The sequence below is a fragment of the Glycine soja genome, chromosome 9, assembly GCF_004193775.1.
Source record: "Glycine soja cultivar W05 chromosome 9, ASM419377v2, whole genome shotgun sequence".
NCBI classification, from domain to species: Eukaryota; Viridiplantae; Streptophyta; class Magnoliopsida; order Fabales; family Fabaceae; genus Glycine; species Glycine soja.
The window spans coordinates 13752104-13765449 of record NC_041010.1 but is presented as its reverse complement, the minus strand read 5'-3'; the positions used below and the strand labels follow the sequence as shown (position 1 = coordinate 13765449).

The window sequence follows — 13346 nt, the reverse complement described above, 5'->3', positions numbered from 1 at the left end:
TTGTTAGGTAGATTTTTGTCATCACCTTTTTCTGGAATAGAGTGAAGTTTGGCAGGTTCATTTGCAGATGAGGAAGGTGCTACGGGTTGAGGTCCTTGACACTGCTTTCCCGACCTCAATGAAATGGCACTGACATTTTTGGGATTTTGGACAACTTGAGAAGGCAGCTTGTCAGAATTCTGGGACTGTTGTTGATTCAATTGGGTAACTAATTGTCCCATCTGATTGGTTAAGCTCTGAATGGAGGCTCTGGTCTCTTGCTGAAACTGCATGTTTTGCATAGTCATTTGCCTCACAAGTTCTTCGAGGGAAGGTTGTGGAGGGGCCTCAACTGTTGGTTGTTTCTGGGGTTGTTGCTGTTGTTGGATTGGTGGAGGAATGTATGGTCTGCTTGGGCCAGCAGCATTTTGGAAGGAAGGAGCAAGCTGCTGTTGTTGTTGCTGAGGGCTGGACCATCTGAGGTTAGGGTGATTCCTCCATCCAGGGTTGTATCTGTTTCTGGAAATGTCATAATTGCTCTGTTGTGGTTGATTTTGCTGCTGAGGTTGAGGAGGTCTATTGTAAATATTTGCAGCATAAGCTTCAGGTTGCTCAATTGCTCCAAGTTGCTACATGGAAGGGCAAAGGTTTGTATGGTGGTCAGCAGAGGAGCACAAACCACAAACCCTTGCGACAGGTACAGATTTCTGATTCAAGGCCAGCTGGGTTACCAAGTTGACCAACGCATCCAGTTTGCCTTCAAGCTTCTTAGTTTCAGATGATGCAGATGGGTTTGTAGCTACCTCATGCACTCCTCTAATGACTATGGCATCATTTCTGGCGCTAAATTGCTGGGAGTTGGAGGCCATCTTCTCAATTAAATTTCTGGCTTCAGCAGGGGTCATGTCTCCAAGGGCTCCACCACTGGCAGCATCTATCATACTTCTCTCCATATTACTGAGTCCTTCATAAAAATATTGGAGAAGAAGTTGTTCTGAAATCTGATGGTGGGGGCAACTGGCACATAGTTTCTTAAATCTCTCCCAGTACTCATACAGGCTCTCTCCACTGAGTTGTCTAATACCTGAGATATCCTTCCTGATGGCTGTGGTCCTGGAAGCAGGGAAAAAATTTTCTAAGAATACTCTCTTAAGGTCATCCCAGCTCGTGATGGACCTTGGGGCAAGGTAATACAGCCAGTCCTTTGCCACTCCCTCTAATGAATGAGGAAAAGCCTTCAGAAATATGTGATCCTCTTGGACATCTGGGGGTTTCATGGTGGAGCAGACAATGTGAAATTCTTTCAAATGTTTGTGCGGGTCTTCACCTGCAAGGCCATGAAACTTTGGAAGCAAATGAATCAGTCCAGTTTTAAGAACATATGGGACATCCTCATCAGGGTATTGGATGCACAAGCTTTCATAGGTGAAATCAGGTGCAGCCATTTCCCTTAGAGTCCTCTCACGAGGTGGAGGTTGTGCCATGTTCTCAGAATGTGCAAAATCAGAATGCTCAGAATCAGAATGCTCAAAATTATAATGCTCAAGATCAGGATGTTCAAAATCACCAATAACAGAATGCACAGATTCACCAGTTATGGAATGCTCAGAATCATCAAAAGGTATAAAATGATGCCTAACTAATCTATGAAATGTCCTAGCTATCTCAGGATCAAAGGGTTGTAAGTCAGATGGATTGCCTCTAGTCATACACTACATTCAGCATGCACACAACTAGTTGCCTTGTCATGTAAATAAAGGTGTAGGTTTGAACTACATCTACCCTCAAATGATATCCAAATGACTTGAAATTTTGTGAGCAACCTTATAAAATGATGAGAAGATAGCACAAAAAATTTCAGACAAAGATTCAAAGTCTAACTATGAAATCTAAAATTGGTAGGTTAAGAAAAATAAGTGAATAAAACTTGAAAAATAAAGAACTTTTGACAGAATCGCTTTTTTTGGACGATGGAGACCTCAGCCGGCTAGGCCGGCTTCCACGGCGTAGGAAATTTTTTTCTACCCCAAATGCATATATAATAATTGCGATTCTGATAACCGGAGCAAAAGTTATGGCCGTTTGAAGTTTTGACAAACACAAAATTTGCTAGTTTTTTGGAACTTTCAAATCTGACCAAACTAAAGGCTCTAGCTATTTTTCCCACAAAATATGGATTAAAAGAAGTTACCACAAAAAAATTCAGCAAAAAATAACAACCCTAGCTACTAAAACAAAAAATCCCAAATAATTCAGCATGGGTGGTCGCTAAAATCCGTCTCTAATTGATTTCTACTACTACCCTGTTTTTCCGCAAGCTGATTTCTACTACTACTCTGTTTTTCCGCAAGTTGATTTCTACTACTACTCTATTTTCAAGCACAATCTTCACAGCAAAACACCCAAGACTGAAACAGGGGAAACGCTTAATGGGAAAACTGAAACAGAACACACATTAAACAAAATACCAGGACACTAAACAACACTAACACACATACTAACAATTAAACATAAAACACCAAAGGATTAAACACACAACACTAGCTAGCTATTATGAACCTTTGGACACTGCTCCCCGGCAACGGCGCCAAATTTGATCGAGGTCGTACCCGAATCAAATAAACATGAAAATGCAGTAACTAGGAAGTGATCCTAGGTCGTTTCCCAACGAGCAGTGACAAGCCAAATGTTCATAATATACTTGCAGTAACAGTAACGATGGGGGGGGGGTTGGTTGTTTGGTAATTAAAGAGCAGAACAAATAAAATGGAATACGAAACTACTAATATTAAAAACGGGTTGTTTCCTCTGATTCAGAAGCCACTCTCTTATCCTGGGTTATGGAGAATTCGTCCCTAACAGTCAACCACTTAATTCAACCCTATTTCAATTTACTAAGCGAAAATCAACTTAGGGTTTTCAATACGTGATTAGGCACCACATACACCAGTTAGCCCTTCGTGGATTCAAACAGAAAACGCAAATGAAACATGAAGCAGAAACGTAAATGAACAAGAACGTAAATGAACAGAAACGTAAATGAAAGTAGAAGAAGAAACAAGAATGAACTCGTAATTAGAAGCAGAAAACGGAAATTTGCATTAAGAACGAAAACTGTAACAAGGGAACAGAAAAACGTGAAAACCTAAAACCAAAGCTCTGAATAATGAAAATAGCATAGCAGCATAGAATGCTCTGCACGAATCCCAAGGCAGCTATTTAAAAAGAGTCACTCAAAGTCACTGGGCCCTATTACAATACTCTGGCCCAAAACGAAATAAACACTGAACAACATAAAATAAAATTGCGAAATTTCCTAATTAGAAATTAACTAAGGTAAGCGCTGCTTTATTTGCCCTCTTCAAGTCCACAACCAAAATCCGGATTAAGCCCAATGTTTCATTAATTCCTTAAATTAGATTAAAAACATCAAATTAGCTAAATGAGCCCAAATAATAAATCTGCCTAATTAATTGACAATTAAGACCAATCAATAATTAAAATGGTGCAAAAAGGGTTTAGAAAATAGAAGAAAATGATGGCACATCATACCCCCCCTTTTACTAAATGCACCCCCTTTACCTTTTTTGGTGATTCTTTTTCCATAACGTTACGAAACTTTACGAATTTCGTAACGATACTTATTTTCTTTCCGTAAGGTTACGAATCCTTATGGATCATGTATTTACTCTTTTTTAGCTTTCGAAGAAGTTACGAAAACTCACAGATTGCGCAACAACACCTCCTTTTGGTTTCCGCCATATTATGGAATTTGACGGATCGCGTAACCCTGTTTCCTTTTGATTTCCGGCGCGTCTCGGGACTTACATATTGTGCAACAAAAGGGTACCAAGTATCTTGAAGCGGCCAATTAAAGGTTGCATGTCATCAAGTAATAATCCCCGGACAAAATTAAGGTATGACACCGGCAGATCCTTTTCAAAGTTGTAGTACAAACTGGAAATTGTTTAATTTAAAAGATGGTTGGTTATAATGGAAGACTACTAATAGATATGCACAAAAAATTAACAGGTAAAACACTATTATACATGAATGTAATTAGAGTTTTTTCGGTTTTGGCCATGTGGGCAAAGCTAATAAAAATTACTAATTTTAAAATAATATGTCAGAGAACTGAACTATATGAAATTTAGAGCCAATTTGAATAAACTTCTCAATAAATACTTATAAGAGAAGAAGATGAAATGAATTAAGGAAAATTGTATGTTACTTGAGAATTGAGATGATATGCATTTCTGATGAGTAACTCTAACTTGTTGTGCACCAGAATAATTACAGATAGTTAATTTGAAATTTGAAGACATATTATAAGGAAATTTGTCAAACTTAAACCAGTATATACTAGTTATAAATAAAGTTGTACCCATAAAAAAAATGAGAAAACCTAAAATTCTACACATCCAGGATAAATAAAGATGCAGCTTTTTCACCAATGAAAACAATCTACAATGCTAGAGATAACTTCATGGGTGTGGTTGAAAATTTGAAGCAGAATACAACACATATGAACTTACTCAAATAAAAACTTCACATAGTTAATCACATACCTTGTCAAAGGATGGACAGTTCCATCAGTTACTGCAGTCTTTGTAGCATCTTTGTCAACTGCTTCTTCAAAATTTCCAAAGGTACAGCCTCTGTTACAGCCTTGGTGAAACCCCGTATCTGGTACAGCCTCTGTTGTTATGTTTCAGATCATTGTCCAATGTTGATCAATTTTGAAAAATATGGGTCCTGGTTCCTATTATCAGCCTCTGACTCTTGATGCTGAACTTTCTAGGGACATCTTTCTCAACTCTTATGCTAACTTGACATCTCTAGAGATGGTTTGGTTGCAGATTAGAGATCACCTAATCAGAATGTACAGGGGCTGTAAATTAAGAAAGTTGGGGAGTAAAAAGAAACAGTCTACATCCAAACTCATGGGATGAAATCCCCTGAAATAAATTATGTTCTAGATTTGTCTATTCGTCCATGCTCAAGATATAAAATAAAATTCTATTGGTAAATTAAGAATGAATTCATGAAGATAGACACATTTCTTATTTGAAAAATTTAGCATACCTTCTGCATATACAGTTATTTACACTCACACGTTATATTTAAATTAAAGAACCATTTCCCTTTGACAAATAAATGAATAAAACTCATGTTTAGCAATATCTAGTCTAATTGTGGGAGTGTAGGAAGTTTTAGCCTATAGAATTATATCTTAAAGAAGTTTTTAAGAATTAATAGTATTTTTAACGAAAAAAAGTTACAAAAACAGAACATTTATCAAAATTGATTAGAGTGATTTATATTTTTTTTATAAAAATTAAACATTTTTTTAAAAAGAATTTGACTAAACTACACTATATGCATTGCAGCTGAACTCTTCTCTCTCTCACTATTTTGTAGATGCACACTATTAGGTAGTGTTAGAACAACTCCATTTACAGAGGCAACCAAGATCAAATACTGTCTCCAGGTGATTTAGGAAAACATGTACTGTTTAGTTATCATGCCTTATCGAACAAACTCTAGGTCTTAGGATATCCAGCTTAGACTCCAGAGTGGCTGCAAGTTGTAGAATTCAAAACTAAAGTAGTGGTGAATTTATAACATTGATTCAAGTTACTTTTGTCTTCTGTAACAAATCTATGAAGGAGGCCTTTCAAGTAATTGTTGAAACAATGTCATTTGTAGGATGTACCATCAAATCGTTTAGATAGCTGCTTTGGCTAAATCATAAGTTGTACAAATAATAAGGCCTGTTTGGTTTGAAATTTGTCTCATGTTTTTGTTTCTTATGTTCAGCAAAAATTAAAAAAATATTTGTTTTCACTTGTTTACTACTTTCAAATATTTGTATAGGAAATCGTGGGGGGGATCACCAATTCCATATAAATATTAAAACCAGAACATAAATTGAAGACAATGTTGCACTTTAGTAAATTATTAGTACAAGATTACATGTTTATATGCACACACTCTTTCTCCGATAGATGAAGGTTGAATGTTTAATAGCCCAATAATTGACTCAAAATAAACAAATAGAAAACTGTTAAGACCCTTTTTTGCCCAACATTTTCTGTAGAAAAGGATTATGTTTATGGCTCCTGAAAAAAGAGCTTAGGATTATACAAATTCAAATCAACATTAACAAAGTCAAGTTTGAATTTCATAATGATTTTTAAATCCACACACGAAATCATAGTTGTTTAGATATACCTTTCGGCAATTGAGCGGGCTTTCTCAACAGCAGCCATAGAAACCATGAAATCCATATATTTTATCCAGGTGAAACTGCTATTAGGAGAGCTTCTAATCATCTTTTCAAACTCATCAGCAGTTATAGGGACATCATCCTCCAGTAATCTTTCCTCAGCAGCCCTTATTTGCTTCTCCCTGTACAGTATACTTGTCACATTAGAAATTAAAAAGCAAAAGAGAAAAAAATGATAAAGGCAGCATTTTATAAAAAGCAAATCCCAAATAACTGTAAGCCTTATATTAACCTCTCCTCCTTTGCTTTCTTTTCTGATTTGTAGAAACAGACTGGTTTAAATAGTTGAAACACACAAAGTAGAAAATAGCATAAGTTGTTCCAGTAGGGAAGTAGAATTGTAGAAAGTAGCTTAAAAAGTCAACAACCTATCTCCCATCATTGTTTCCAGTTGCTGGCTCAGGTCATATATTAGCCAACTAATAGGAGCCACAAAAATTAATGGGTCTAGGATTTATATGATGTCTTAATTAATAAACGGGTTTTACTTACTTTACCCTCTAAAGTGGGTTTGACACTTTAAAGGAGGCAGATCCTGAATAGATAACCAACAACAATATCACAACATTTCTTGAAGATGTTTATCTGCCTTATATTTCTCATCTTTTTCAAAGAGAGCACAACTAATTATTACAAAAGTTACAGCACAGCCATAGCTGGGTTGGTTAGGGCATTACCATCCATGTTAAGGGCAAAGACATACGACTGGGGATGTTTCCTCATGTAATCCATGTAACACGTAAGGATTAATTTGATTAGCATAGTCAGAATGCAAAAAACATTCCAACCTTAATAAACAGTCTCTTCCAAAGATTAAACTGATTAGCTGTGTTTGGCAGGAACCAAAACACCAACTTTCGATGTTATCAGCATCTTATTAAGTTGTTCCACAAACAACTTAATACTGTAACATACTCCGTTGAAAAAGGGCCACTACATGGTCATGAGTTTACTCGTGAAAAATATATAATCTGAATGAACAAAAAAGTGCCACCACAAGCTATGCTAGCAGCAAGTGAACCCCAAAACAGATTTTAGAATAACTTAGAACAAAGGTTAGTGGAAAAGATGACAAAATGAATAGGAGGGTAAATTAGGTCCTTCTAATTTAAAAATAATGCTAAAGCAATTAGTCAAAGTCAATCTACCACAATATAAGAACCTTCCTCTACTTCCTTCCAAAATAAAGACAACTTAATTTACTAAACTGATAAGCTCTAAACCTCTACAAAGCTAACCAATACCACAAATATTAAACTATAAAATAAAATGTGAGATCCTTCTAAACAATCTATCCCTTATATCTCTTTTCTTCATTAGAACACTGATTCAAACAAAACTACCACCAAAATAAACCATAGCCTTGTAAAATGCTTCAATTAATTATGTCTCAATAATGGCCTCCAAAAAAATATCAGCAAACAAAAACAATTATGTTAGTTTCAGCAAACACAGGCCCTAGTACTTGAGGCAAATGGAATCAAATATGAGAGATACAAAATTCCAAATAATTATGTTCGTTTCGGAACGGTCTGTTATGTGAAAGAAAAAATGAAGAACAACTAAAGAATCACAATACATGTCTAAAAAAATCATTCTCATACACACCTATTCAAAACACAACAGAATATATAGAGTTTGGTATAACATTGTTATATACATATAAATAAGATTCCAACCTATATTAGTATCAAGTATAGCATAAGTGTAGAAGCAAGCTTCATGATGAATCAAGATTGATTCAAAGAGTTTTGATGATAACAAAGATGATGACAAAAAGCTCAAAAGTCAAGAACACTTCATGATAACAAAGATGATGATCTCAAGAATCAAAGAATGAGTTCAAGATTGAATCAAGAACACTTCAAGGTTCAAAAGGAAATTTGATTTCAAGAATCAAGAATCAAGTTTCAAGTTCCAAGAAACAAGATCAAGATTCAAGACTCAAGATTCAAGAATCAAGAGAAGACTCAATCAAGATAAGTATGAAAAAGTTTTTTCAAAAACTGAGTAGCATATGAATTTTTCTTAAAACCTTTTACCAAAGAGTTTTTACTCTCTGGTAATCGATTACCAGATTATTGTAATCGATTACCAGTAGCAAAATGGTTTTCAAAAAGCTTTCAACTGAATTTACAACGTTCCAATTGATTTCAAAATGTTTTAATCGATTACAATGATTTGGTAATCGATTACCAGTGTGTTTGAACGTTGAAATTCAAATTTAATTGTAAAGAGTCACATCCTTTCTCAAAAAAGATTTGTGTAATCGATTACACTGATTTGGTAATCGATTACCAGTGATAGTTTCTGAACAAAATCAAAAGATGTAACTCTTCCAATAGTTTTCAAGTTTTTCTAAAAGTTATAACTTTTCCAAATGGTTTTTAAGTTTTTCTAAAGGTTATAACTCTTCTAATGTTTCTCTTGACCAGACATGAAGAGTCTATAAAAGCAAGGCTTTGATTTGCTTTTCAACACAACTTTTTCAATTCATTCTTTAGACAACAAACTTTTGCCAATTGATTTCTGAGTCTCTTTGAACTTCTTCTTCTTCTTCCTTTTGCCAAAAGCTTTCCAAAGTTTTCTGGTTTTCCAAACCTTGAAAACTTGTGTTATTCATCTTGATCATTCTCTTCTCCCTTTCCCAAAAGGAATTCACCAAGGATTAACCGCCTGAATTCTTTTTGTGTCTCTCTTCTCCCTTTTCCAAAAGAACAAAGGACTAACCGCCTGAATTCTTTTGTGTCTCCCTTCTCCCTTGTCAAAGAATTCAAAACGACACAGTCTGAGAATTCTTTTGATTCTTCCCTTTCCCATATACAAAAGATTTCAAAGGACTAACCGCCTGAGAATTCTTTCGTATCCCCATTCACAAAGTTTCAAAGGTTTAACCGCCTGAGAACTTTGTCTCAACACATTGGAGGGTTCATCCTTCATGGTGCAAGTAGAGGGTACATCTACTTGGGTTGTTGACTGAGAACAAGAGAGGGTACATATCTTGTGGATCAATTCTAGTGGAGGGTACATCCACTAGGTTGTTCAAAGAGAACAAGGAAGGGTACATCCCTTGTGGATCTTTGCTTGTAAAAGAATTTTTACAAGGTTGAAAAGAAATCTCAAGGACCGCAGGTCGCTTGGGGACTAGATGTAGACACGGGTTGTTGCCGAACTAGTATAAAAACTCTTGTGTGTTTGTCTCCTTCTTCCCTACTCTTTTTATTTCCGCTGTGCATTTTAATTCCCGCTTTTACTTTTCGTTAAGTTTCTTTTCTATCCTTCATTTACTTAACAATATATTAAAAGCCTTAGAAGAGTAAATTTTTAATTAGTAAAGGTTTAGGAATAATTAATTCAACCCCACCCCCCTTCTTAATTATTCTGAGGCCACTTTATCCAACAATAAGCCTAGTCAATTTCAATGGCAATTACGGGACACAAATCATTGTAGTTAACACAGCTTTCAAAATCAGGTACAAGAAGCTCATTTTTTATAAAGAAATTGAAGAGGTTAGTAAATAACTCCAGAAATTGAAGAAGCTCACTAATTGGCTAAAAATAGCATTATGTGAATTGAGTCAAACATACTGGATTTTGGGAAAATTCAATTTCAAAAGTGTTAGAGGAAGTACTTGTGTATATATGTGTGTGTGTGTGTGTGTAGTTTTCGGTTAGTTGAAGCCCAGATTTGGAAATAAAAGCACGTACAGAATCATTTTCACATGTGAATCCATGAAAAACAATTAAAATGAGTGGAAATTTAACCTATGATTTATTATATATGAGATTTTATTTGTTTATGTAGAATAGTTATACAAAATTAGTTTATGAAATTAAAAACATTGATCACATTTTGATGATAAAGAACTGTTGATGTCGATATTTGTCTGTAATCGAAATTTACATTTTCATGATGTATACAGGATCATGGCTTCTCCAGCTGCCTCGCCTCCTCCTCCTTCTCCTCCTCCTCCTCCTTCCGACGCATCAGCTTCGCCGTCTGCCGTGAAGCGGACACGCAAAGCCTCACGTCTATGATCGTTGTCTACTAAACCACCTGGTGCTAAGAGACCAGTGGTCCATGTTGATCCTGCTACTAGAAAGGCCGACGGTCCCCACAGGAAGAAATTAAGAACATATTTGGGGATTGTGGCGCGTGATAAGGTGGACGTCACCTACCAGAACTGGAAGGAGGTCCCTACTGCTCAGAAGGACTTGATTTGGGAGGATATTCAGGTATTTTTATTTTCTTATTTGATGTTGTTTAATTAATAGCCAAAAAATACATTATTGTAACAAATAAACCTTATTTGATGTTGTCAGGCGGAATTTGAAATCCCAGAGGCTTCTGACAGTAGGACGAAAAGGAAGTTACTTTAGACTGTGGGCGAGAGATGGTGGCAGTTTAAATCAGACCTCACGAGCAAATGGGACCTTGCAGCCGATCAGGACGGTGTGGACGATACTGTCTGTGAGAAATATGACATAAGCAAGGAATAATGGGCCCAGTTTTGCCAGACTCGCAGAGACCCTTCTTGGGAGATATGTTCCTTGCCATTTAAGTTTTTTTTCAAAAAACATTAACTTGTTATACTTCATTCTAGCAATTTGAAAGATTATTGTTTTATTTTTGTAGGATGTGCGCAAAAAGGCACAGGCCATCCAGAAACAGAACACTGCCCCCCATGTTTTGTCTCGTGGGGGTTATGAATATTTGGAGCAGAAGCTCCTGGCTGAGAAGATGAAGAAGAAGCTGGAGGAAGCTGCACAGTCAGGAAGCGTTGATGGCGTCATCGACCCTCCATCCCCAGTCAGATGCCACATGAAGTGGAAGATGGCCCGCACGAAGAAAACAGGGGAGATGATGACTGAGGCCGCAAAGGAAATCGTTGAGAAGATCATAAGTCATTTTCAACTAACCATTAGAATTATATTTCAATATTTTGTGAATGCCATGTACAACTGTGTGTTTTCTGTGCAGGATTCCTTTGAGGAGCAGGCGACATAGGGATCCTTCATCCCCCATGGACGTCAAGATGTTCTCACCGCTGTTATTGGACATTCAGAGCACCCTGGACGTGTCTGTGCTGCTGGAGCCGGTGTGACCATCAAACAATACTTTGGATCGGCTCCACGGATGTCCTGCAGCTCTTCCTCCCTGCCTCCTGAAGAATTGCAACAGCTGACCCAACAAATCAAGGACCAGCTAGAGGAGTCCATCATAGAAAAAGTGACGAGGCAGCTCATGGCATCATTCAGCCAGATGCAGTCCCATATTCAGTCCCAGATGCAATCTCAGGGACATGCACTGCCTCCCGACCCTTTGGTTGGTCCCTCAGGTGCTCGAGTAAGCACAAAGGGGAGTTGTGTTGATCCCTCAAGAAATGATCCCGAGACGGGTGACTCAAATAGGTGCGGCTTGTACATCGAAGTAGATCTTGCCCGCCTGGTTGCCCTGGGGAAAGTTTATGAGGGATCCACTGTTGTTCATAACACTCCTTTGTTGTCTGGCCAAGTAAAGGTGAGTGTGGAGGAGGTTATAGTTGCAGATGCTCCAGTTCTTGTACCCACTGATGAGGTTTCCTTAGTGGGGCAGGCACTTCAAACCTTCCTTGCTTGGCCGACACATCTAGTCAAGTCTTTATCACAGTAGGTACTTATTGTCCTTACTATATGTTTCTTCTTTTTAAATTAATTCATTAAGTGTGCCTTAAATTAGGCTATTTAACTTTGTTTCATGAACAGGTAGCTGTGTCTCCGGCAAAACCACCTCCGAAGCCCGATCCGGAGGTCGATGATCCGCTTTATCTGATGACATTGACCATCCCAAAGCTTTTCTTGAGGCCTTATAAGGTTAGATGGTGTCATACCCTAATTTCGTCCGGGGACCTTTGCTTGATGACATGCGACCTTTCTTTGGTCCTTGTGAGGTGCTTGGCACCCATCATTAGGCAATTTGTGAAATTCCAGGACATGCCGGAAAACCAAAAAATATTGATGCACAATCCGTAAGTTTCCGTGACACACCGGAAATCAAATGGAAGCATCGTTGCATAATTAAGTGAGGTTCCGTAATATTTCGTAAGTCAAAAAGGGGATGATTATGTAATCCGCAAGGTTCCGTAACATTACGGAAAGAAAACAAGTATCGTTACGAAATTCGTAAGTTTCCGTAACTTTACGAAAAAAGAATCACCAAAAAAAGCAGAGGGGGTGTACTTAGTAAAAATGGGGGTGCAAATAGCACCCAGGCCCACTTGGGCCCTCCAGAATATTCCTCCAGAAGGCTGTTGCTTCTGGAGGAAGCAACCAGGCTCGCCTGGGCGAGCTGAGCTCGCCTGGGCGAGCTGGGCGGCAAGCACCTCCCCTATTTTGCTATAAATAAGGGAGGAAGTGAAGAAGAAAAGGGTTCAGCCCCTTAGGCACCTCTCTCTCTTTTGAATTTGCTTGCAAAAATTGTTTCCGTGAAGAAAATCTAAGCCGAGGCACTCCCGAAACATTTCCGTAACGTTTTCCGTGAAGAATTTCGCAAAGGTTTCAACCGTTCTTCGACGTTCTTCATTCGTTCTTCATCGTTCTTCGATCTTCAACGGGTAAGTACCTCGAACCAAGCTTTTCGATTCATTCTATGTGCCCGTAGTGGTCCACATTGTGTTTCGTGCATTTTTATTCTCGTTTTGTTTACCTTTTATACCCCCTCTTGACGTGCTTAAGCCATTTTACTTAAGTCATTTCTCGCTTAACTTAAAAATAAAATAAATTTCCACCAAACGTTTGAATTGTATTATCCGTCAACTTCGGTTAAAATAAATTCCGACCGTTCGGTCGTGCCGTAACCACGTTGGAAATAAAAACAAAAGAGGTAAAAAATAATATAATAACCAAAAAAACATCTTTTAGCAAAATAAAGCGGAAAATCAATCGGACGTTTTCTCTTTGGGATTTCTCATTCTTAATCGAATTGATTAATAACTAAAGTGAAACTAAGGCTAAAATCAACTCGCCTAGTCAAGCTCGTCCATAAAAATAGGCTTTTGAAGTTTGTCATTTCAATTTCTCACTAAGTAAAATGGATCAT

The 13346-nt window shown here is 37.4% G+C and overlaps 1 long non-coding RNA gene and 1 other non-coding gene across 2 annotated transcripts; one reads left to right on the top strand and one right to left on the bottom strand.

Moving 5' to 3' along the window:
- Nucleotides 1-978: 978 nt before the first annotated feature.
- LOC114369081 lies at nucleotides 979-1085 on the top strand. Its single transcript, XR_003657540.1, has one exon. It is a non-coding gene; the product is annotated as a small nucleolar RNA R71 (small nucleolar RNA).
- Nucleotides 1086-3670: 2585 nt separating this feature from the next.
- LOC114425845 lies at nucleotides 3671-6631 on the bottom strand. The gene is made up of 4 exons (XR_003669304.1): nucleotides 6501-6631; nucleotides 6214-6390; nucleotides 4548-4850; nucleotides 3671-3936 (listed from the first exon to the last, which is right to left on the bottom strand). It is a non-coding gene; the product is annotated as an uncharacterized LOC114425845 (long non-coding RNA).
- Between the last annotated feature and the right edge of the window lie 6715 nt (nucleotides 6632-13346).